Source organism: Monodelphis domestica, chromosome 5 (genome assembly GCF_027887165.1).
Source record: "Monodelphis domestica isolate mMonDom1 chromosome 5, mMonDom1.pri, whole genome shotgun sequence".
Lineage (NCBI taxonomy): Eukaryota > Metazoa > Chordata > Mammalia > Didelphimorphia > Didelphidae > Monodelphis > Monodelphis domestica.
In genome coordinates this window covers 176,864,798-176,892,078 of record NC_077231.1, presented here as the reverse complement: position 1 = coordinate 176,892,078, position 27,281 = coordinate 176,864,798, and the positions used below count along the sequence as shown (strand labels likewise).

Here is a 27,281-nt window from a genome sequence, read left to right as displayed (position 1 = left end):
CACATAGTAAAACCAACAAAATAATTTTTCAAGCCAAAATAGATGTCCTCTTGAAAGTTGAAGGGGTAAAACATACAATTATCAGTTATTTGTTTTTACATGATGTTAAAGTCTTTAGGAAAGAATTATAATTTAAAGGAATAGTAAGTGAGGTCAAGCTGAAAAGTCAAAGAAAAGGATGAGAAGTAGGAGGAGGAATATGAGAATTTAATGGATACAAATATATGTCATCAGGTTGTCAGGACATCTAAATCAATTAATTTTGAATGATGTAGTTCTCTTCACTAACTAGCCCCTATATATATTATTTGGAAGTTTCTGTTACCTTTTTCTATTATTTTCAAAGTCATCTGGCATTTTCATGTCATAAAAAATCTAATTGAATTTTGATGAAAGGTCAGGAAGCTAATGTTGGTAAATTGTCAGATGCTATTAAATATATTATTCAATGACCTGAGTAAATGACATACAAATCAGACTCAACTACAAAATAAATGTCACATAAATAATATGATTTAAAAAATTAAATATTCTAATAAAATGACTACTTTAAGTAATACCCAAAGTTCCTCATACAATTGAAATTATCTTACAAAAAAAAAAATAAGACAGTTATACTCTGAACTCTGGAACAATTAGCAAAGTGAATTAGTATTCTGAGATACACCAATAGGAAATTCAGAAGAACAAAAGGAAACCAAATAATTCATCTTGTTCATTCTGAACAATGTATTTAAAAATTGCTAAATGTTTCCAAAAGTATGTAGTCAAAATAATTTTTCATTTACATGGACAGTAGATAAAATGATAAGTTTTCTTCATGATCTAGCAAATATAATTTTCTCTATCTTTTAAACAGATGACTAAGATTTTTTTAACTTTTACTATTATGATGTTTAAAATACCTAATGGAATAGAATGAAAAAAATAACTGTTCAATGCCTTGAGGAGAAAAGATATCATGTCTGTAGATGTTATCTATTTATACAAATGGAAATCTTACTGAATGTGAAGCACTCTTAAATCTGGTATGTGTGTATGTGTGTGTGTGTGTGTGTGTGTGTGGAGAGAGAGAGAGAGAGACAGAGAAGACAGAGAGAGAGACAGAGACAGACACACATACACAGAGACAGAGAGAGATCACATTTAATTGCTTACACCAATATGTCCTGGGCTCTTTGGGATTTTGTGACTAAAAGAACACTAGTTTTCCTAAAAAGTATCCAATTTCATTTTATTTCATCTTTTTTTAATTCCTTGCCTACAATCAGTCAACTCACCAAGGGTCATCACTATATTTACAGGTTGACGTTGCCTACAGATATGAATACCCTCAACATTGTTTCTCATCACTGGAGTAACAGGCATCTAAGAACAGTCAGAAAGATAGAAAAAGAAAAAAAAAACGTCAGATTTTGGCAGTCTTTCTTTTTCCACTTCATTGGGCAGAGAGTGATAAAAGTGAAAATGTAGCAGTTATACTGCAGTGAGCCCTACTGGCAAAAGGGAAAAGAGTTCACTTTAAAAGGACCAATTTAGAGGTGGAAGTACTTTCAAAACACAGCTGCTCCTACAAAGCTGCCTTTCAGATTTGTCCATAGAAGAATCATCTCTTAATTTCTGCCATCACAATAATTTCAGAACTTTTTCTGGACAACAGCCCTGACCATAATGTTGACTGAAAAAAAAAAGAGGAAAAAGGTATTATATATATAATATATTAAATCTCTGCTTTTATGTACATCATTATGAAGCATTAAAATTTCAGTACAAAATAAGAAGGTAGAACATTTTACACTATGTTTTGTTCTTGTCCACCATTAAACATGTTCAATTATGTGTCCATGTTTAATCTGTGGGAATTTTCATTCTTCTTTTTGGTCATACTCATTTATTGAGCATTTAGGATGAGAATGTAGACCTTTAACATCTTCTCAAACTTAGGAAATCTTTGGTTAAAGACATGCCATATTTGCTCATACAACTTTCTGTCTCCTTTGTGTTTTCTTTACACATATTTTACTAATTGTATCAATCCAGAGTCTTCAGTGTCAAAATTATGGCTGCTTCTTCTGTTGTTACTTCTAATGGCATCCCTGGGGAAGAAATTATGAGGAAGGGGTAAATTAGAGAAATATTTTGCATTTTCTCCAAAATGAATAAAAAAGGTTGAGGTGAGAGGAGTGAATATGAAAAGAATATTCTTAAAAACTCTGCACTCTCATTAAAATTCCTTCTTCTCTTGATTAAAACGTGTGCATGCATTATTCTTCTCATAAAGATTAGCAACAACTAATTTTCCAACAGTTTGTTCTTTTTTGTTTGGTAGGTCCCGTAATGTTAATTCAGAAAATCCACTTGTCCCATTTAGTTTTGGAGGCATCTGATTCATAGAATGGAAGGATCATCTAAGTCAATCTCTTCATTTTACAGAAGAAAAACTGAGGCCTACAGAAGTCAAGTGATCATACGCCTAGTAAGTAGCAGAGCTAGTGTTTAAATCCTGAACCTCTGAATCTGAAACTAAAACACTTGCTACTATGCCAATGCTAAAAATTGAAGGCAACATTAGTGAATTTTCACTGGCTTTTAAAACCTGCATCTCAATAAAATACATTAACTATATAATGTTCAACAGACACAATGACACAGACTATCAAATTTAGAAGACAAGGGATGAGTATTTATATATCTTCTCTGGGAATCAGGTTAACTTTCTAAGAGATTTTAAATACATTTTTAAAATATCCCCCTCCCCAATAAATCTATCATTTCTTATCACTTATGTTTTGGATAGCTAGTGTCTGAAAAACACATTTTGCTTAGAGTTTAACTTATACATTATTCTGTTGAGTGTGTGTATTAACTGTATAAGACTATTCAGTGACATAAGACAGTTTAAAAGGGAGGTATAGTTTCTCTAATTCATATGTCTATTTTTATTTTGTGAATTTCTCACTACATCTTTTCTTTCTCTTTTTGGCTCATAGACATAGATTTTGCCTGAGGGAGAGCCAAAGGCTTGAAATGTTTTATATGAGAGAAAGACAAGATAAAGTCTCACATTAGAGGCCATTATGGGAAAGCAATAATAGGATTTCTCATATGATACTTAATGCCTGATACTTATGTTTTCTAATAATGAAAATGGTGTATAGAAATAGTTAAATATAATTGTTACCTATGAAAAATATTGTTTTCTATTGGTTAAAGAGCTATTTTTTCCTTATCTCAACCAACAATGATTCCAATGTCCTTATGTCATCTTTCCTAGTCTTTGGAGAAAATGAAATAAAAGGTCAAGAAAATGAAGTAGGTAAAGAAAGCAAGAGCATTCACTTTAATGATTAAAATTCTAGTGTTTTTAAATCATAATTTTGCAACAACAAATCAAAGTAATTATGGAGCATATAAGCATGAGTCTGTCATAGGATTTAGATCTGGGGAGAATATGATAGATTATCTAAGCAGCAACCTGATTATTTAGATAAAGGAAATGAGCTTCCTAGATAATGCAGATCTGATTATGCATAGCACAGGGACCAAGTCTTATGTCTTTAAATTCATCCATTATGTTTTTCACTACTTTTTATGTTAGTGTAGCTATATTAGAGATTTTCTTCCCTGAAAATCAGTGTAAAAGAGGTATTACATTAGTTGGTCTAAGTTCAATAACTGATGAAGACAAGCAGTTGCCATGACTACATTAAGAAGCTCAATTTTCTTCTGTGGCAAATTGCTAGCTGAATTCATTTGTGTAAAAAATTTGAATTTAGTTTTCCCATTATCTGATTTTATATTCCCTTGTTGTAGAGTCAGGCTTTCTTTTCAACTCTAATTGAAGGTTTCATATCCCTTGAGTATTCCTGACCATTTGAATGGATACCATGCCATAATACTTATAGCAAATGAGCCTACTTGAAGATCATTTACTTTTTCCCTTGATATTAAAACTGGGAAAACTCCCTATTTCTCTTATTCCTAAGCTCCAATTCATTTGTTGAACTTTAGTTTACTATTCTTATGAAAAGGCTTTGTGTTAACTTTACAGATTGTCTGATACGTATCATCCTCAATTGGTGATGAATTAAAAAACTGTAAATTTAAGAGAAAAGAATTTCAATTAAACTTGATAAAATAACCATAAAGCTAGATTCCTGATTTTGTCCCTCCTTCAATTTATTAATATATAGCTTAATTTCTCTGTGGTCTCATAATAAAAAGACTTTCAACATATTTTAGTCACATAATTTGAATGATTTAGGCATTTGAAATAATTTTGCTTCCTTATAAGCAATTCTTCTTTTAGTAAAACTATATTTATGGTCATGTTCATACAGAAAAAATGAAGTAAAAACTCTTATTTGTCCAGATAATTTAGGCAATGTATTAATTTTTAAAAATTGAGCATACAATTGGACTAGCTTGTTTCTTTGACTAGTTCATTTTAAGTTCATCAAAGAACTGTCAGTAGAAGCTACTATTTGCTTTTGCTAGTTTTTTTATTTTTTCCAACTTGAAAAATAAAAATGCATATTCATATTAAAATCTTAGTAATTATCAGGATTTTGGCCACAACTATAGATATTTGGCAAATTTTGTGTATTGTTATTTATAGCATACTTTTGAGTGGAAAGTTAGTTGAAGACCCTATTTTGTTATATTGTGAATTTACAGCAGGGCATGGGCTAGAGTCTGGAAAAGAATGAATGGGTGTTAGTGTACATTGTTGAATTTCACATTCATAAGGTTATAGGTCTGTTCTTCAATTGGAGATTCACTCTAGTGGAAAGTAGAAGACTGGAATGACTCCAGAAGTCTTTGATGAGCACTCTTTGGCTCTACTTTAATGCCAAGCCTAATCCATAATATTACCTTTGATTTGAGGAAACATGTAGTGAACTTTGGAGGCTTAGGACCAATTTAAGACAGTCACTACTTTTTATATCAAATTATATCTCTAGATCTTCCATAGGTTGCAATTACTGTAGTTCTGAACTTGAGGTGAAACCAAAATGCCTCCTCTTCGCAAAGATGATAAAGCCAGGCAATGCCATCCATGGGCCTATCTAAAACAAATTAGGCATTCTAATCATTACAAATGGAATTTTAGCACATGTGGGATTTAATGATTTTAGGGAATATGAGCAGCTGTTGCTTTTCATTTAAAAATAGCAATTATCTGCTCTAAATCCCTCTCGAAGAGAGAAATGCAGATTAAAACAACTCAGAGTTAGTACCTCATACCTATCAGATTGGTGATTATGACAAAAAAGTAAAATGATAAATGTTAGAGGAAATGGGGGAACATTGGGACACTAAATACACTACTGAAGGAGACATGATCTGATCCAACTGTTCTGGAGAAGAATTTGGAACTATGCCTAAAGGGCTCTGAAACTGTGCATACTTTTTTTTTTAAACCCTTACCTTCCATCTTGGAATCAATACTATGTATTGGTTCCAAGGCAGAAGAGAGGTACGGGTTAGGCAATGGGGGTTAAGTGCCTTGCCCAGGGTCACAAAGCTGGGAAGTGTCTGAGTTCAAATTTGAACCCAGGACCTTCCATCTCTAGGCCTGACTCTCTATGTACTTAGGCACCTAACTACTCAATGTGCATACTTTTTAATCTATCAGTATACCACTACACGATTTGTACCACATAGAGATAAAAAAGAGGAAAAGTCCTATTCACACACAGAGAAATATTTTTGGCAGCCCTTTTGATGGTAGCAAATAATTGGAAATTGAAGGGATGAATTGATGAATAGGTGAACAATTTATAGAATGTAATTGTAAAGGAAAAATATTGACCAGAAATGAGAAGGATGGGAAATCTTGCATAAACTGATGCAAAGTGAAGTAAGCAGAACCAGAAGAACATCGTACAAAGTAATAGCAATATTATTTGATGAGCAGATATGAATGACCTAGCTATTATCAGCAATATAGTGATCAAAGCCAATTCCAAAGACTCATGGTGAAAAATGCCATTTGATTCCAGGGAAGAAACTGATGGCATCTGTATGCATACCAAAGCATACTATACTTCATATTCTTCCTTCTTTTATTTTTTTTTTGTTTGAGATCTCTTCTACAAAATGACTAATATGGAAAAATGGCTTATATGACTGTACACATAAAATCTATATCAGATTATCAGATTGTCTCAATGAGGGCAGAGAGGAGAGTGAGAGGGAGGCAAAGAATTTGAAACTAAAGTTCTATTTACATGAATGCTAAAATTGTTTTTACATATAGTTGGGTAAAAATAAAATAGTAATTATCTTAGCATTGTTTCTTCAGGAGTAGTCTGAACATGGGGCATTTTCTCAATTCCTTTTCCATTTTAATAAGATGGTTTTATTATTGACAATAATAATGCCTACTATTTATGTAACAATTTAAGGCTTACAAAGCACATCACATACAACATGTAATTTGATCCTTAAAACTGTCCTGTAAAGTAAAACCTAGTATTATCTTCATTTTACAGATGAAAAAAATAGAAGCTGAGGTTAAGTGACTACAGGAATGATACAATTAGTTGGCACATGAGATAGGATTAAAATTCAGGACTTCTTCACTCTGAATCTATCACTCTATCCACCTTCCTCATTACATAAAGTAGAAAAATATTAGTTTGGGATTGAAAAGGCAATATTTTGGATTAGATAAAGCTTTAGGCTAAGCCAGGAGAAGTGGATTGGAAACAGCTCAGCCACTAGCAAAATTACTGTGTGACTTTTGGACTGGGTCAGGAAAACTCTCGTGAGTCTACATTTCCTCATCTGCAAATTGAAAGCAATATACCACTTGGTAATTTCTCAAAGCATTCAAAAATCATTCATTAGTGTTTTATCAAAATATTGTTTTAGTATCTGGGGATGGATATACAAAGAAGGAAACTCTCCCTACTCCAAGAACCTTACATTCCAATGGGAGAGAAAATAGTTACATTCAGACACATACATAAAACTATACATAAACATGTAAAGTACCCTAACACGAAGTTTTTTTTGTTAGAGATAGAAATAACAGTTGAGAAAATCTAGAGATGTTCCATATAAATCCTCTAAAACTCTAACATTTGGTAATTCTATGAAATATCATTTGAATAAGTTAGTAAAAGAAGAGTCACTAAAAAGATCCTTTTTGTTTAGGAAGGGTTTATTGTTTTACTTTGATTTCTGGTTGTTTGTTCTCACTGTACTTATTACTTACATTGAGATTTGAAATTTATACCTGTCTATAAATATTCATGACATAGATGCAGTTGAAAGATTTTAGCATTTAAAGCAAGGGTTTTTAATCAGATTCAGTGGTAGATTTCAAAATTATGAACTTGGATGATTTTTAAAATATATTTATTATAGTATTACTAATTTCTTTGAAATCCTCTCTATTTTATCAAACATATTTAACAATATTATTCTGAGATGTCCCCAGGTTTTGCTAAATTGCCAAGGAGTTCCAAGATCTATAAAAATGTTAAAAAACATTTGCTTTAAAAATTCTCTTCAGCCTCTGATTTTTTTTTCAGCTTTCTTAAACTGCTACCTTTTTTCTTCTCATAAGCTTAATGTAATTTTGTCTATTCATGAAAATTACTCTCTCTCTCTCTCTCTCTCTCTCTCCCTCTCTCTCTCCAGCTTCTTCCCTTTTTCTCCCTTCATCATTTCCATCTCCCACTGTTTCTATTTCCCCTCCAGCTCTCTCTCAAATTCTTGGAACCTCAGTTTGTACATCAGTAAAAAGAGGTTCTTGAACTATATTATATCTCAGATTCCTTACCCTTTCAGCTTTTGATACTATGGTTTTCTTTTTCCCCTTTTTTAACATTACAATTTTTTTATTTTTAATTTATTTTATTCATTTATTTAGAATATTTTTCCATGGTTACATGATTCGTATTCTTTCCCACCCCCCTCCTGTAGCCAATGAGCAATTCAACTGGGTTTTACATATATCATTGATCAAGACCTATTTCCATATTATTAATATTTGCAATAGAGTTGATCCAATGGTTTTCTGACACTTTCCATGGCACTCCCATAAGAAGCAATATGACACAGTCAATGAAAAAACAGATTTGATGCCAGCAATAACTAGGTTTAATTTTAGCTTTTCATGCACATTGACAATGTGATTCTAAGAAAGCCACTTCGCCTCTTGGTACTGTCAGCATCTCTCTAAGACTAACAGTTTCCAAGAAGGTGCTGACCTCCATTGGCAAGAGGAGTTTCCAGTGCTAATGAAGTCATAGACTCAGTCCCTATCAATATCTCGTCTTCATGGTGCTATTGTGAGGAAGACCTTCTCAGATTGTAAGATGCTACAGTAATGCAGTTGTTATTATTGATATTATTATCTTAACGTATTTTAGCAGAAAAAGGAAAGGAAAACTGTAAAGTAAAAGAAAAGAATAGGTTGTATCCAAATTTTAAATAGGCATACATTCTTAATTTTAGTAATAATAGCTCAATTTGTAAGCTCTATATAGTTGCAAAATGCTTTCCTCACTGGAGTTTTGTAGCATCAGTAGAGATGACATCATAAGCCTACAGCATGAGAAGCTTCAGCCTGTTTCTTCATTGCTAACTCCACTATGAGAATTGGAAGGGTTGGATGATCACAATTTATGAGAAAAAAGAAATTTTGATTTGGATATCTCACATAAGACATTTATAACTTGGTGGTATTTACAAAAAACTTGCATAATTTGCATATCCCTGTCTTTGTAGAGAGAAGAAAGTGGAAATCCAGATATTGGCAATGTTTCAGATTAGTTAGAGTGATTTCTGAATGTTATGAATTACCAGCTTGGGGGTACACTGTCATTTTTAATTATGAAAAACATTTTGATTTTTATTTATTTTTAATTATAGTTTTTGCTCAACTGAGCACTTCATTTATAACATTACATGTAAAGTTGATTTTTGTACATGATTAGCAAAACAAATGGTATTTCCAAGCCCAAACTTGTCCTTCCATGTTTGTATTTAGTCTCTGAATGAATATACTAATGTTCAGTATTAAAAAGAACACTAACTTTCCTGATAGCATTATGGCAGCTTATTCAATTTGATTCCAGAAGTCAATGGATTTTAATTGCATGATTTGCTTATTTTTACTTTCTTTCATTTTTCACTTGTATTTAGTATTTTTACAGTGCCAACCATTAGCCATCTGGTATAGGGTAAAAATAAGTATTCATTCACTGTTTTTAACATGGGTTTATCCTACAAGTAAACATGACCATTTTATTTTTCAGATAGGAAAACTCAGGTAAATTGGATGCTTTTGGTTATAAGAGATATATAGATTACATTGGGAGCTTTTAGTATCCAACAAATAGAGCCACATTGTAATGGAAAGATGATTGGCTTCTAAGTCACAGTTTTGCTACTAGCTCGTGATATGGGGCAAATCATATTACTTCCTTGGAACTTGGTTTCCACAACTGTAAAATTAGATTGGCCTTATGATCTCCAAAGTCACTTCCATTTTTAATATTTATTATTCCATTCTATTTTTCTACAATTAACTGAACAAAGCACAAATAACTAGATAAATTTGTATATGATAGATTTCCTTTTGAGCACAAATTTTGATGTGTCCCAAGGCATATTGCCAATATTATTTAAAGGTTTTCTGTCTATTGTCATGTACACTCTTATCATGATAACTTGCATTCTTTGTACCTGTCAGGGGCAACATTAATTCATAAAGGTGCTTGCCCCTGAAGTATAGTTCACTTATGATTCATAGCTGAAAATTATCAATATTTTGTTGGCTTAAACAAATTCTTGGCAGTTTTGAAGATTTTTTTAGATTCATCTGTTAGGGTAAGTTTTGATATCCTATAAAGTCCTACATTTGGATATACAAATAGCTGATTCACTTGGCAAGATCAGTGTGCATATTTTTGTCTAATTTGGATTTTATTCAAGAACATGATTTCCAAGTGCCTATATTTGATGAATCTTTTCAAGTTTTGTCTGTAATTTTAATTGCTTATTCATTGACTACACCCTTTTTTTCCTCCCTTTTCTTTCTTGATTGATTTAGTCAGATAAAAGTTTGTTACTGGAAAAAGGAACCAGTGTTAAGAGGAATAGTAGACTACAATTTTGAATAATCCTTAAAACCAAAGTTGTTTGGTTAATCTTAAATTTTGATGGTAGAGAAGTTAGCAATTAATTTTCTATATCCAATCAGATTACAAGATTTAAAAGATTAAAGCACAATGATTTGTAGATGGTGGGTGACACAGTAGATGATATGTCAAGTTAAATCAGTGCCCTCCCCACAACACTGTTAGTAATTAAAAAAAAACTGCTTTCTGCTCCATTTCTTGATAAAATCCCCATTATTGTGTCAATTTAGAAAGTTTGCATCACTTCTTTCACTACAATAATTTGGAAATTCATGTTACACACATGCCTAACCACTTTAAGGAAAATAAATACATTTTAAGTTGTCATTTTTCATTCTAAATGTTCTTTTCATTTAGGAAGATATTCAAAGTCCTTGAGAACACAATGCATCTTCATTTTGTAATTAAAATAAAATAATGAAAGATTAATAACAACAATAACAAAAGATTTCCACATAAATTGCATGTCAAAGTTTGCTTTGTTCATCTTAGATTTCTCAACTAGGAGTTTCTATGGAATGTGGGGTTTCTTTATAGGACTACATTGCAGATAGAGATAAGAAAAAATGTCTTGTCTTTTATTGGTGGCCCCAAGTAAATACTTTCTTACGATCCTCAGGAGAGACATTTTATGAAACAAAATTGTATCACTGTATAGACAGCAGTGAAAAGGTCTTCATCACTTTTGAACTCTTGATTGAGTAGTTTGTTTGTCAGAACAAAAAGATATTGGCTTTTGAAAAACATAAGGTAGACCTTGACAAGAGTCCACTGATGTACGATAGATATATAGTTCAAGAAATATTTTAGTTTCAATATTATTACAAAGAACTAGAAATTCCATCTTGGAGTATTATTCTGACAAGATAGAGTAGATGGTCTCTGAACTGCACATGTTACAAAATTGGTATACAGTTATTATAAAATAAGATAGTTGCTATCCAATATTTTCCATTTATTTTTAAAAAGGATCAGGAAAAAAGAGCCATTTAATTAGTTTAAGTACAAATGTGCTTGGAATCCTAATCAAATAAGTTTATTTTGTCAAAGAACATATTTGAATGTAAAATTTAATAAGGCCATGGAAAGATCACATTTTCTGTCTAAGAAGGAGCTCTATTATCAAAATATATTTTATATTCAAATATTGCAAGTATGGCATATTTATATGTATATAGATATCTTAAAATGTTATTATAGTAAATTATACTCTCTAGAATAAAGACCTGATTTTTCTTATAATACGCAAATTGTTTGACTATATGGACTTATTTAATTGGGATTCTAAGTGCATTTGCATTTAACCTAACTCAAATATCTCTTCTTTTTGTTCTGACTCAGTGAAAATAAAGGGAAGATATTCCTGAGAGTAAGGAGAAATTATTTAAAATTTTCTACTCTATCTGGATTTAAAGGACCTGGATTCCAGTTTTTTTTTTTTTTTAGGCTATTCCCTATATGTGTGACATTGGTCATGTCAGATAACCTTTTGAATTCCTTCACCTGTAAAATAAGAAGGTTGGAACAAATAATTTTTAACATTTCTTCTAGCTATAAATCTAAAATCTTATTACAATTCTTCTTCCATTTTCACTTGAAAATGATCTTTGGCTTTTACCCAAGCTGATGATATTTTCTGGATTTCATACCAAAATTATAACTAGCAACTGCTTCTATTCTTAGTTTTTCATACATTAATTCTACTTTTTCATATTAGAAGTTGTGGCTCTTATCAACTTCCTCAGCAAGAACATTGTTTAGCATATGTCAGAGACGCAATGCAGAATTTAAAATGGAATTACAACAAAAATCCTAGTGATAAACCTAAATACAAAATCATATTTATGGAATTCCTAAATGTCATTTGTAAGAACTTGTAGAAAGTTTTGGGATTTTGCAAAATTGACATTTTTAGAATCTCATTAAATCTTCTGGTTTCTCATTATCCTGATTTTACTTTCAGGATAATTTGATGTGGAAGATTCAGGTGGCACGGTGGATAAAGTACTAGACGTAGAGTCAGGAAGATCTGAGTTAAAAAATGACCTTAGACACTTAGTAGCTATGAGATCCTGGGCAGGTCTTTTAACCTCTGACCACCTTAGTTTCTTCATTTGTATAATGGGTATAATTATAATTCTATCTCTCAGGCTTGTTGTGAGAATTAAATTAGATAATATTTGTTAAGAACTCAGTATAGTACTCTGTACATAGTATAGACTTAATGAATGCCTGTTTCCCTATGAGATAGAGAAAACATAATTGTTCAGATGCTCTGAGTAAATGGCCCTAGAATTAAGCATGTTTTAGCTCTAATGTTTAAAAAAAAACTATTTTAATTGCCAATTTCTTCATTTTAAGTTGAATTACTTGAATTTCATATGATTTTATTATTAAGGCAAAATTAAATAGAAAAATGACAAATTTTTAATGAAGGCCTTTTTATTCTATAAGCTAATACAGGCTAATTCTTTCCCTCATGTTAGTAGAACTTTAAACCCCCACTAACCCGAGAAGCAGCATCAGGACAAAAATAGAGCCCAAGAAAATGGTTGGAAAATTGGCTTCAGAATATGTTGTTTAAATAGTGGTAACTATTGGTATTATGTAATCAAGGAGCCAGAGATATATTGATTTTGTTTATTATTTGAATTTTTAACTTTGTAGAACTTACAATTTATAGGGGTTCATCTATAATACACTGAATTATTGTACTGGAAACAATTATATAAATGAAAGACAACATTCATCTTTCAAAGAAAGTTCTCCTTATTAATTTGAAAGAGATAAAAAGAATCCTTGGTTGAGTAAATACAAAGTATTATAAATAGTATATTAATAGCGATATAGTCATGCAATTTCATTTTTTTTTTCAAGAATCCCACTCCAAGTTCAAAGTAGTTGGAGTTTCCTAATGAGAATAGAAAGGACTCATTTGCTCTTTTTCATCCTGTGCAGTAAGTAAATACCTTTCCAAAACTCAAGCCCAATTTTTAAGGGAACATTTCTCATTTTATCCATAAAAACACATTTCAGTTCTATCCAGAGAGGTTGCTAATGCATTATGCAAAAGTCAGAATTTCTCCTAGCCTGAGAAGATAGTCTATAACATATTCCTTAAATTATCTGTAGGTTGTATATATAATAAGGAATTCGTCCTAACAGGTTACATGGCACCTAGTTGTCACTTAGTAACGTTTCACAATATGAGGTGAAAACTAGGCTCCTAGGTGAAAAGAGAGTGCAATTTCACCAACTTCAGTTTGAAAGAATTCTTCGTTATCACCTTAGATTGAGAACTCATTTTCTGAATGCTGTCCCTTTAGCCAAGTGGAATCTCCAGAAAAGATCTCTGAATGGGCATGTATCCAAAACCCCCTCACTTTGCCAGCTGTTGTAAAATAGGCAAAAGCTTATTTTAATGTTTGCAATAACTTACATTTCCTATTAGCATTCAATGAGAAATTCAGAAGAATTAAAAGCTCAGCTTCTTTTTATTATGTGATGGAAGATTTATTTTCTGCTTGTGTTAGATGCCCAAGTATTGAACATAATATATACATTTTGTCATCCTTAGATAATTACATGAGTCCTTCCAAATGTTGAAAATACTATGAGGACCTCAATGTTTTTATTCCTTTCTGATTCTCGTTAACTAAAGCATAATGCCTAGGCAACTCATTAAGTTTCTTTTATTGAAATACATTGCAAGTATGCATTTATATGGAAACAAATCTTGAAACCTGAAGTTCTGAAAATGAATCATAATCTTTTTGTCTTTTTAATTTTTATGAAAATATTTTTGATTGGGATTAACAGAATTAACTATTATGATGGATGTTTTGTCTGAGAATCTGATGTCTCTCAAATAGCCAAATGGTGACTATTTTTAAAAAGGAGACTTTAGCAGCAAAGAGATATTTGTGCATCTTGATATTGAGAATATGTATGTCATTGGCATATCAATGTGTTGCTGGTATTCAGACCTCAGATTCTATCAGAGAAAACACCCCCCTACCCCCAACTACTTGATACTTTATCTAGAATTTTGACTTGGGAGGACTTATTTATGAAGCATTTAATTGTATAGATTAACTTGATTCCTTGTCCAGGCTTATTCCTAGTTTACCTCTTTCTGCAAGTTAATTTCCATTACTCATTTTCTCATTTACACTTCAGACTTACTTCAGATTCCAAAACCAATTAATTCCTTGACAAGGAAACTCTATAAAACCAGACCTTGTATGTTCAGCATCAGACTCTAACTGTGTAACAACAACAATAACAATAATAATAATAGTATCTCTACTAATAATAATAACAATAATTTGCCCAATATCTCACTGCTAGTAAGTGTCTGAGATTATATTTAAATTGAAATTTTCCTGACTATAGGATGAGCACTCCATTCATTGTGTCATATAGTCGTACCATACCCTGGTTCTTGCTTTGTTTCAAATTTCCTAATCTTTGACTTAAATCTTCATTCCAATGAATGGGTCTCTAGCTTATTCACCTCCCCTTCTCTCTACCTATGTCCTAGTCTCTACCTATCTATTCAGCTCAGTACTCTAGTTTTCCTAGATCTTAAGTCTTTTCTTATTTTTGCTCATCCTCCCAGGGAATGAGATACCTTCCTTAATTCTAGCCCTTATAGGAGGATGCCATAATATTTTAGTATAGTGTTCCAGAAGCCTATTATCTGTCATTGTTATTTGTCATAATTTTCAGAATGCTCATATAATGCCTACAAGGGAATGTCTTTAATTCTGGCTATATTTCCTTGTATAAGACTTCTCCCCTTTACACTCCCCCTTACCCCTGCCCCAACCTCATCCAAAATACTCTACCCCTTGACTGAGAAATTCTCCTCTTGCCTATTTTTGGGTACTTCCTTTATCATTTTACTCTCCCTTTGATATAATTCATCTTCTTTCTTCCCGAAAACATTCATAGACCTGAACACTTTAATTCCTTTAATCTTGAAAATAATAACACACACAGAACCACTTTCCTGCATTTTTAGGTGGCTGTCATTTAAATAACATTAGGACCTTATGAGAAAAATTCTCTTGTTATCTCATATCCCTATATCCATGTGAAAGAATTTAGGTAGAGGTTGCAGGCAAAATAATCTTAAACTCTAATGGCAATTGAAAGCATTGTCATTTTACTTCCTTTTACTTCCATAAAGTTATACTTTTATACCTCATTGCATCATGAAGTTGATCTTGGATTATTGAAAGCTTGCATAGTATAATCTCTGGTAGATTCATGTTTAAAAATACTTGCAAATAACTCTAGGAATAGACTGTTTTTAAAGGATGAAATGGGCACAGAGAGCCTTATTACCAATAGAGTGGCCACATGGTGATAAATTCTGTGTCCAGGGTAACCAATGAAATAACCAAACAAAATTGGCTTTCAGATCTGTGACATCCCATTCCTTCAGGGAAAATGGCAGAGTAGTAAAAAAGGAAGCAGAAAACATTAAGAATCAAACTATAATTTGACTATTTTGACCCTAAGTATGAGACCCATCCAATGAATAGATATAATATTGAAGGCATGGATTCATAACTATCATCTCTTTATTGCCAAAAGTGAAATCAGAATGTGTCTAATTCCAATTACCATGCACTTTAATATTCAACCATTTCTGTGTAAAGGTAAAACTATACAAGAATGGTGATAAATATATAAGAAAACCTGGGTGAGGAAGAAGACATCATAAAGACCAAAGTCTTATGTAAATTTCATGCATTTAAATCATGAACCCTTACTTAAAAAATAAGTGGTAAGCACTGGATATGATGAGCATCAAATAAAATAAAATAAAAATGATTAAAAATAGATTATATATTAACATATAAGAAAGGATTCATTGTTATGTCATCCTTATGGCAACCTTTTTTGCATTATAACAACACTAAATGGTCAGAGAAAATATATGTATATATATAATATACACAAAAAACTAGAAGGAAAAGAAAAAAGTTATAGAATATTATTGAAATAATTTAATTTTGAATAATTTAAATAAGTAATCATTAGTGACAATTGTTAATGGGCACCAAAATTGTCATTAATATTCATTTAACCAATATAAATCAGTTGTCATAAAAGGGACTCTAAAAGTCAGCAAACATTTGATTAGTCAAGCAGAGAGAAACAGCAGCCAAAGGTGACACTATTTTAAAATATGAAATTTTTGGTCATATTTTATGAAGAAGGATAAAGAATTATAATAAGCAATTTTACCTCATAAAACAAAGAGAAGCAGTAGAGGATAAAACCAGCTTAAAGAAAGTGTAGCAGAAGACCCAACTCAACACATTCAATTTGGAAGCATTCAAAAATTTTACTGGAAAACAAGCCAATAAAAAAATGATAAAAAAATCTGAAAGAATTTTTGCGACAATATCTTCTTAATGTCACAGACAATAGAGTCACTACACTTGAAAGTAAGATGCTTATTAGATTCATATACATGGACATTAAAAACTGTCTTTCCCATTCATCCTGTATCATGCAACTTGACAAAGCTGCATGAAAGTGCCATAGCTCAACATATTTCCCTGCTCTGAACCTTTATTTTCCCCCTTTTCTTCACAATATAAAATCCAGGCTCTTTAGACCTCCATAACCTGGTCACTGTAATGATAGACTTTATTTGCTACTAATTTACTCTTTAATAGATCTGTTTGGTTACCTGCTTTTCAATATGTCAAAATTTTGATAATGTTGCAACTGAAATGTGTCATGGAAATGTAGTTCAGGCTATTTCTTTGAGAAATGTAGAAACAGTGGCTTAGAGAAGCATGACTTACCTAAATTTGCCATGTAAGTTAGTGGGCCAGTTGTCTTTATGTTATTACATCATGCTGACCCTTATAATAGTCAGCCCTGATTTAAGGGATTTTTATAAAATTTGTATGGTTTTAAGAGAGATTTTTCATGATGAGACAGATAGAGGGTCCTTCCCAGAGTTGGAGCTAAATTTGTCTTGCCTTTTAGGCACACTAGCTATATCATCACAGACAAGTTATTTAAACTTTAAACATTCCAATTATAGTTTTAAGACTACAATTTTAGAACTGTTTCTGTTAGGCATTAATGGAGACATTTTTCTTACCAGGAGTTCCCTATATCATTGAAATCAGAGGTCTGAAACTCTCTCCAACCTCCCCAAATTTCAAAACATTGTTAGGATATGAATTGAATATGGAAGGATAGATACTGTTTCTTCAATCTAATATTGAATTCTCATGTATTTGTCTATATATTTAGGGCATCAACAATTCAATTTTGCCTTGTATTTTTCTTCTGTTGTGTGTGTGTCTGTGTGTTTTTTTGGTAAATATATATGTAAGTATATATATTTGTATATATATATACACATATGCACAGTATTTATGTATATATAAACATACTTATGTATATATATTAACAACTTTTTCAAGGTTTTAATTATCACATCCCTGAACTTGGTCTCCATATTTCTTTTTTCACCTCCAAATTCTTTCCAGAACTTTAGTCTCATATTTTCAACTTCCTGCTTGATAGTATCACTCAGATGGCTTTCCAGCAGCTCAAAATGCAGATTTCCAACATTGAACTCATTAATATTTTAATTATATTAATATTAATCCCTATAAAAGCTTGCCCTACAACCCCTTTTTCATGGTAGCATCACCATGCTGCCAGTTAATTCAGGCTTATAACATTATGGTTATTACTATTTCTTCCTTTTCTCTATCCTGCACACTTAAGGAATCTATAAGTCTTCTTCATTCTGCATTTGCAATATCTCTACTATGTATCTCTTTCTTCTCTCAAGTCTTCTCTTCAGGTCCACATCTCTCTCTCTCTCTCTCTCTCTCACACACACACACACACACAAATGAGTTTGTGCACTTTTATACATAAACACTTCCTCAGAGTTTTCTTATCACTAGCTGTTTTCTTTTCTACAGGATCATTCAAATCATTGCCTGATTTAAAAATCTTCAGTGACTCCACTTTGCATCATAATAAAATGTAAACTTCTAAGTGTTATATTCATTGTGCTTCCCCATTTTGACTGAAACCTTCCTGTCTAGCCTTAGTTCTCATCACTCTGCTTCATGTGCTCTATATAATACTTCCTTATCTTCCTTTCTTTAAGTTTATTCCTGCACTTAGATCATCCTTCATGTTTACAATTAACTTCCTTATTTCATCCCAATTTTCATCTGATATAGTCATCTATGCATGTGTGTTTGTGGATGTGTTTGTAGGTGGGAGGGCTGGACTATAATTTCATCTCCATTTATTCATACTTCTTCCATGGATGCAGAATAATAATTATCAGTAATTGATAGGTGTCTTTAATTATTGCCTGGATTACTAAAGGGGTTCTAATTTCCATATATGTGTTTATCTATGTGTGCACATATATATATGTGTGTGTATGTATATGTATACTTCCAGTCAAGTAGCATTCAAAACAATTAAAAAACAAATGAACAAGTCCTTTGCACCAGGCATTCTACGGAGCACTGAAAATACAAAGATAGGCACCGAACAAACAAAAAACCACAACAAAAACTAGGAGTTCACAATCTAATGGAGGAGATAACATGTAACCAGCTGTAAAAACAAGATTTAGGAAAAGTTGAGAATGTTATAACTGAGGGAAAGTTTTAAGATTAAGGAATACAGAAAAAGGCTTCTTATAGATGGGGAGACTTTAGCTAAGATTTTGAAGGAAATGGGGTAGCTTAAAATATGGAATGAAAAAATTGAATGTGTTTCCTTTGAATTATTCTTCCTCTAATAGGGGATGATATAGAACAAAGAATTTAAAAATATTAAGTGTTACTAGAAAGAAGTATATATAATATACATTATAAAATGTTAATTTTTATTAGAAATAAATAACTACATAAAATCTTCAATGAGAAAATATATAAATGTTTCATTAATATATTAATACTGTATCATATGTATCTGTATGCTTATATATAAAATCTTTAAGGCCACTAGCAAATGCTATTTAATTCTGTGGACATTTGACTTTCATTATGAATTGTGACATTATTATATACATAATAAATAAAGTAAGACATCATCTTATCATTAGTGCTATTGAACTTGTTGATGAATGCCAGGCACCTGATATCAGTTCATATGGCCAGACTATCAAATCAATACATAAACTTGGCAAACCAAGAGAAGAAATATTTGCTATTTGGGGACTACAGAACTGTGACAAACATCCACTTTAAAATAACAGCGTGGTTAAAAATCCAATAATAAATATGGATTATTCTCAAGAAAATCATAAAAGTAACTCCATGCAATCTCTTCCTTATGAGAGAGCCTTAAATAAATCTGCTGTGGTGGAACTAATGAAGATATGACCTCTCTGCCTGTACTAGTGTGCACCTTTCCATTTGAAGATAAGCTTTGTCAGTTGCTGTTTAAAGATACAATCTGAGAAATAGATTATATAAGGTAAGGGCTTGAATCCTAAAGTTTACTTTTAAAAACTCATATCATTTCTTTTGGAAAATAGTTACATGTAGAAAAGAATTTAAAACTGGTGGCATTTTAGAAACATCGGTCAGCACAAATTCCTGTTAAAAGAATGTAATGTCATTTTTCTTTCCAGATTTAAGATGAGAGAAATCTGACCAATAAGATAATTAAACCCTGGGCTTCCTTGAGAAAAGTCCTGAAGAAAAAATTGACAAGCTTTCCTAATCGACAGAGAAAACTTAATTCAGTGTTCAGTTCTTATCAGTGTCTAGAGAGCATTGAGGTCTTCACTTTTGGTGTGAATGGAGGTCTGACCTTGCTTGTTTCTAGTTGATTTATAATGTTGGTTGAAATGGAAAGCAATCATTGCTACATCAATCTGTGAGATTAAATTTAGGAGAAGAGCCCAAGTGCTAGAGTAGAAGAAAGAATTTGCTAGGAAATGTGAGATTTAAGGAAATTTGACTATTTATCACTGGTAGTACAGTGGATAGAGAACCCAGCTCTGGAGTCAGGAAAGTCCAAGTTCAAATGTGGCTTCAAACACTTACTATATATGTGATCCTGGGCAAATCACTTAATGCTGTTTGCCTCAGTCTCCTCATCTGTAAAATTAGCTGGTGGAAGAATTGCCAAATCACGTCAATATCTTTAAGATAACCCCAAATGGGATGGGTCATGAAGAGTCAGACATGTCTGAAATGACTGAACCTTAGCAATGGTGATTTCAACCTGAAAAACTTCTTGAATCTTATAATGCACGGGTTTGGAGGTAAGGTATGAGGGCAGGAGAAATTAATGTAGACAATGAAACTGGAAGACTTTATGTTTTCTACTGTGAAACTGGGCAGTATTGTTAGTCCCAGTTTTCAGTCTCAGAACCCAAAGAATAAGGAGACTGGATTAAAGTAAAATGCTTTGTTCAAAGCTTTGAATTTGGTCTAGGAGATTTTATGGCCCCAAGCTAATTGTTTTATCTGTAGGCATAGAAGTACACCATGTGAGTCAAAACTCTGAAGTGGACAACAGTGTTGCCAATAAATCTTTGAGAGTTCATTATTACCCAACAAAATTATTGCTCACTAGATTTGAAATAACAAATCTGTGGCCTTGACATTTAATCAGAGCAAGAAACACATTTATTGAATCTCATATTAAAAATGATTACTTCAGTAAATCACCAATTAAATCATGCTTTTCCCCCCTCCTTTTCCAACAAAGTAAAATTCAAAATGTGTATTATCTTTCATTTAACTCTCCCCTCACTCTTTGTTCTATACATACTGGTCCTATTTCCTGAAAATATATGCTTTGGCAATTTGATCAACAGAAGTGGTTCTAATGTAAGGTTCCAAAGACCAACCCCTATTCAACATAAATAACTCTATTTGATTATGTCATCTTATGTACATACATGAATATATATGGTATTTATTTATGTATGATTTACTTGCACACATATTTATGTAGAAGAGAGAAAAATATTCAAAAGAATAAAAGATAGAATATCCATATTCCATTCAGTTAGTTTGTACAAAAAATGTATAATAAATATTTTCCATGTACAAGACAATGTGCTGGAGGCTGGAGGTACAAAGACAAAAATTAAACAGTCCTTACCAGTCAAAAAAATAACTTCCTCCTTGGGTGAATTCTACACATACCATCAATATAAAATAAATGCAGAGTAATTTGGGGTCAGTGCAAAGTCAGCATCAGGAAAGGCCTTTTTTAGAAAATGGCAGTGAGCTAAATGCTAAATCTTGAGGGAAACATAAGATTCTAAGAGATGGAAGTTTAGGAAAGTAGACATTTCAGGTTTGGGGAATAATCCATGCAACAACACAGGAAGAGGCAGGAAATGAAATGACAATGATAGGATACAGCAAGTAGTTAACCATTTTGGCTGAAATGGAAAATGAATGAGGAGGAGAAATGGAAAATATGCCTAAATTGACAGCTTGAAGCCATCCTTAGATGGATTCTTGGTGGATAATATGGAAGTAGCAAAACCTTCTTCAATCATATTTCCAGAATGATTTTCGAATATTGGCTATTTACCAAAGAAATTTTCAAAGAGAATGCCTACTTGTGCTTGTTCTCACTTTATCTTTATATTTTTTCATATATATTTGTGGATGATTCACTTCCATAAGGCATACATCCAAAATAATTAAACATTACTTTAAAAACCCACCTTTTTCTAATGTTCTTTCTTTAAAAGCATCAGCACAAAAAAAACCAAAAACAAAATAAAACCAAACAACCTTTTTCTTTCTCTGTTGTACACAGAGAGAGTAATTGCATATAAGTATTATCTATTCAGCAGAAACTGAAAATCACAGAGTAGTTTAACTTTGCTTCTACTTGTTTAATGGAAACTTTGATTGTTTTACTAGGATTTACATCCAGAGTAATTGTTTTGCATTTTAATATAGAAAGTAGATTGAATAAATGCAAAGCATATTAGAAATGCTATTAAGCAAATGATTCTATGTCGTACTGTTGAATGATTGTTTTGCTTTTCTGTTCTAACAAAACACAAATTTTCCCCAATTATTTTAGAATTGATTGCTCTATATTGTTGCCCAAGGAAATGCCAAAAAAAAATCCATGTGTGTTTGTTCCATTTCTTTAGTATGATTAAATTGAACAGTAGATTAATTTAGTTATGCTCATAAGAGGTGAGGCACTATTTTTTTAAGCCAAGACTTCAAGGAATATTAATCTGTACTATGAATATATCAGATTTTGGTTCATTAATGTTTATATTTGTCCTTTTATATACACATACATACATATACCATATGTGTATCTGTCTATATACACATACCAACATATATACATATATATATAAATAAACTGACATATTTATAGTGTCTACTTAAAGCTTTGATTTAGAGAACTATGACCTCTCTTCACTGACTGTTTAGAGTGGGGAGATCTTAAACACAGGTCAAGCAGCAAAGTGGAACCAAAAGAAATTATAAAATTTGGAGTCCTGGGATTGAGGATGAAATCTTCCCAAATCTGCCAGTTATCCTAGGAAAGGTCCAGTTTTGAGTGATCCTCAGTTTTTTATCTATAAAATGAGAGAATTGGACTTAACATCTAAAGCCCTTTCAACACTAAATATATGGTCCTGTAATCATCTACTATAAGGCTTTCTCAGGTCTCTGAAAAGAAGATGAGCCTAGAGAGATTTGCTCAAAGTAACATAGCTAGTTATTGCTAGGCTAGGACTAGAATTAAGAAGTTCTCATTTTAGACTCAGTTCTTCTAAGTGTTGTTTTGTTTTATAACCTTTTAAAAACAGAGTTGTCATTTCATCAATAAAAGGAGTGTCTGGTGAAGAACTTCCTTCAACTGAAGCAGTTGGACACCTTCTTTGTAACTTCATCATTACTCAATAGCAGCATGATTCTCCCCCATAGAAGCCTGCAACCTCAGTATTATCCCACTCATAAAAAATCCCACTACATCCACTCCCTAATAATAGACTGGGCTAATTCCATAGTATTTTAACTGGTCTCCCTGACTGAAGCCTCATCCCACTCCACTCCTCCTGTTCACTAAGAATTCTTTGCACCCTCACCTTCCCTCAATTTCCCTTGCTTTCTTCAAGCCTCAGCTCAAACCCCACTTTCTTTAGAAAGCTTTTCCTGGCTCCTTCAGTGGCTTACACCATTGACTTTCAGATCATTATACTATATGTTTCTCCCGTGTGCTTTTTGGCACATTATCTTTCCAATTAGAATATACAATCCTTGAGGCCAGAAACTAGAATTTTGTTATTTTAGTAGTTACTTTTTTGGGGGGGGTTGGGGGTGTCTTTCTCTGTGTACCCAATACTTAGCATTGTGTCGAGTACATAGTAAGCTTAATAAATTCTTATTGATTGACTACTTAATGTTCAGAGTTGCCAAGAGCATTGAGAGTTTAAGAGATATGTAGGAAGCTGAACAGTTGATATCTATCAGAGGCTCAATATGACAATTGGTCTTCCTAAGCCCATGACTTATCCCCTATCCACTAAGAGGAAAATCTCAATTCCATTGTGCATTTACCTACTTAAATGAAAAAGACACTGAATAGAAGATTTAAAATTATTCTTAAAAAGATCATTATATTATGATTTTATTATATCAGTGATGGTAATAGGTAGTGTATTTACAAAAAGATAATGGGACATTCTCTCCCTGGTAATTTTCTAAAAAACATCATTATATTTGAGAAGAATAGACATTTGTTCTTTTTGGAAAATAATCCAGCTTTAAATAATCTTTACATACCTGAATCACATAGTCACTATTTCATATTCATATTTAAAACTTTTTCTAATTATACATTACTCTACATTTTTTTTACTTCCAAAATTTTTATCATACATCATCTCACTTTTCTCCAGCATTCCCAAGAAGTATTTTGTTTCCTCTTTTATATGACACATTTCAAACAAAAGGTCAATAGGTTATTTTGTCCATCATTTATCTACCTGTTTACCTCAGATCTGTCACTTCATTGTCATAGGAACTATTGGTATGGCAACTTCTACTAGTACAGATCACCATCTCATATGTAACCTACCTCTGGTGAGTGTTAATTGAGCTCTTAGAGATTACTTGCATTATTCTTAATTACATAGTATTTTAGAGGTGAGTCTTGAATTCAGATCTCCCGAAATCCATGACTGGCCCTCTATCTATCCTTCTCTCCTCCCTTTGTGCCATACTATCATTTTAGAGTAATAAATACCTTTCTCCAAGTCACAAAGGAAGATACTGACTATAAGAAATTTATATTCTGGTTTCCAGCCCACTGTTGTATCAGATAGACTATGTTGTCAGCTACTGTGGGATGTGTGGCTACTTATAAATTTGATTTATTTTCAAATATAATTACTATAATCTCAATTGAGCTTTTAGCAAATCACATGCTTAGGCTCTTTATATTACTTCATAGTTTTTTTTCTAATGAGTGTTTTCAGGGTTTGATTCTCAGTGTGTGTGTGTGTGTGTGTGTGTGTGTGTGTGTGTGTGTGTGTGTGTGTGTATAACAATGGTAAGTGGGCTAGCATGGTATATCTGAAACAACTACAAAAACACCAAATCTAGACTCAGTGAGCATCAAAAACACTGGGCTTTATCTGGATGCCCCTAGATAAAATTCTGATGAAAAAAAAATGTAGGTATGTAATAAAAGACGGGGGTTCCATCATTATATCAGACACCTTTGACTTACACAATCTATCTTCATTTCATTTGTGTCAGCATGGATTTTTTTCTCTTCTTTTCTCCATTTTATACAAATTGGTGGGATGCATAATATAAATGCAAAGGGCATCAGCAGGAAAAAGAAAGCCAATTTTAAAGCTATGAGAAAATAGTTGCTATCATGAAATCTGTTCTCCTGGGGTGGGAGGAACAATAAAAATATATGCCGGATTTGTCTCTGAGAAGGCACTTTGTGTGTGTATGTGTGTTTCTTCCCCTAGCAAGCTGAGAAACATGGCAGTTGCTAGGGAAACCCATTTTTGTGATTCGCAGAATAAGAGAGTAACCAGATGTAAATTGTCAGTCAACAAGTTACTGTTGTCATGGAAAATGGTAACATATGCAATCTAATTTGATCAATTTGTATATTTCTATAATGGATGGTTTTCATATCCTAATTTCACAAGACTCCTCTGGATAATGATTCTATAATTTAGTGCTACATAATTCTGAAGTAACCAGGGCTAATGAACAGTCCAGGGAAGGGTTGGTTGAAAATTAAGGTTAGAGATATAATTTTGTGATTTTTTTAGAATAATATTGCTTTTGGGGTTGGCAGCTGAGTGGCTCAGTGGATTGAAAGCCAGGCCTAGAGATGGGATAGAGTCCTGGGTTCAATCTGGGCTCAGACACTTTCTAGCTGTGTGACCCTGGGCAAGTCACTTTACCCCCATTGCCTAGCCCTTATGGCTCTTCTGCCTTGGAACCACAGTATTGATTCTAAGATGGAAGGTAAGGATCTAAAAAAAAGAATAATATTGTTTTTTTTTTTAATATGACTAAGAATCAAATTCAAGACTAAATAGGGATCCACATTAAAGAACTTCTGGTGTATTAATTCTGTAATTCACACAATAGTAATGTCAAAAGGTTTTAAGATATACTTGTCTTTTATGAAAACATTGTGTTTAATCTAAAGAAAATCTTTGTGCACATATTTTTTTTTACAATTTGATCAGTAGCTATTATTTGCAATGTTTTGAAAATGTTTGTAAAATTCCTCAAAGACAAGAACAAACTTTTCCTCTTTTGTGCTTTCATCTATCTATTAGCTCTTACTGAAAACTGGATTCCCATGGATGACATAACTTCCCTGGTCACTCTTCCCAGTACTGGTTGCAACTTCATTCATTATCCTTGACTCATTGTATGATGCAGGGGAGCTGGAATATTTTTTGCTTCCAATTGACACTTTAAGGTTTTTCCCCTTCCTCCATCACTAAATAACTAGTCTTTCTTTTAAGTTCATATTATTCATATCTACCACCCAGTGAAAACACCAAGAACCCCTCAAGTCACTACATTCCTTCCTTAATGAGTTTGATACCTGCCTTGCAATTTTTCTCTCCTGCCCAATTCCTGCCTTTATACTCTGGTAATTCAACACATATATTGATGCCCCTTCAACTAACCTTACCACGCAGTTCCTAAGCTACTCACCTACAGTGAGCTCCCCCTACCCACCTCAACCACACACAAAGATAGTCATACCCATGATCGTGCTATTACCCACAGGCATACCACTTCCATGTTCAAGAATTTTGAAATCCCCTTATCTGACTATAATCTATTTTCTTTCATCTCCTCTTCTGCCTTCCCTTATACAACCTTACTGTTCATCTGAACCAAGACTTCCAGTCCCCTGAACCCTCAATTTTCTCACTAAGTCACCTCACTGGGACTAGCCACAATTTTCTCTTCTCCCAACCTTGACTTTTTGGTGAAGCAATTCAACTGTACCCTGTCTTCCTCTTTTAATTCCTAGATCCCTATCTTATTGCCTATTATGTCCAGTCAAACCTCACCTTTGAAATAATCATGTTCAACACAATGTTGAACAAAGGAGTTCACACAATCCTTCTGAATAGGTCCAGAACAAAATTTATGTTATAACACCTCAACTGGATCCTTCCTACAGCTAGGCCAAATAGCCAATACCTCCCTTATGAACCCACTTTTTCATCTTTCCTCAAACCTGCCATTGCTCCTCTTTCCACCATGCTCTCAGCTGAAAACCTTAGCTCTTATTTTACAGATAAAAAGAGATTTGTTGTTATTGATTTCTTCTTCCCATTTCCTTACCTCCTAGCATTCAAGATCTCTCTGCCACTTTCTCCTCTTTCAATCCTTTCTCACACAATGAAGTAGCCTTCCTTAATATGGTTAACCACTCTACTTGCTGAAGTGATCTCATTACAAATTTCCTCCTTTATCATCTCCACTCTTGCTTATTTTTAATCTCTCCCTCTCTTGGCTCATTTTCTACTGCCTACACACATGTATACCTCTCCTCTATTCTGAAAACCCCCTCACATGATCCTTCTCT

At 32.6% G+C, this 27,281-nt stretch overlaps 1 protein-coding gene and 1 long non-coding RNA gene across 6 annotated transcripts in view; one reads left to right on the top strand and one right to left on the bottom strand.

The window, feature by feature from the left end:
• Positions 1–27,281, top strand: part of LOC130454578 (uncharacterized) — a 122,599-nt gene that overhangs the window by 35,938 nt on the left and 59,380 nt on the right. For all 5 annotated transcript variants that reach the window (XR_008912248.1, XR_008912247.1, XR_008912246.1 and 2 more), the window contains 2 exons: positions 1,305–1,701; positions 2,330–2,476. This is a non-coding gene — a long non-coding RNA (uncharacterized LOC130454578). The remainder of the gene's footprint in view (positions 1–1,304; positions 1,702–2,329; positions 2,477–27,281) is intronic.
• The window catches only part of LRRN3 (leucine rich repeat neuronal 3), a 58,949-nt gene that overhangs the window by 9,861 nt on the left and 21,807 nt on the right, over positions 1–27,281 (bottom strand). The window lies entirely within an intron of this gene.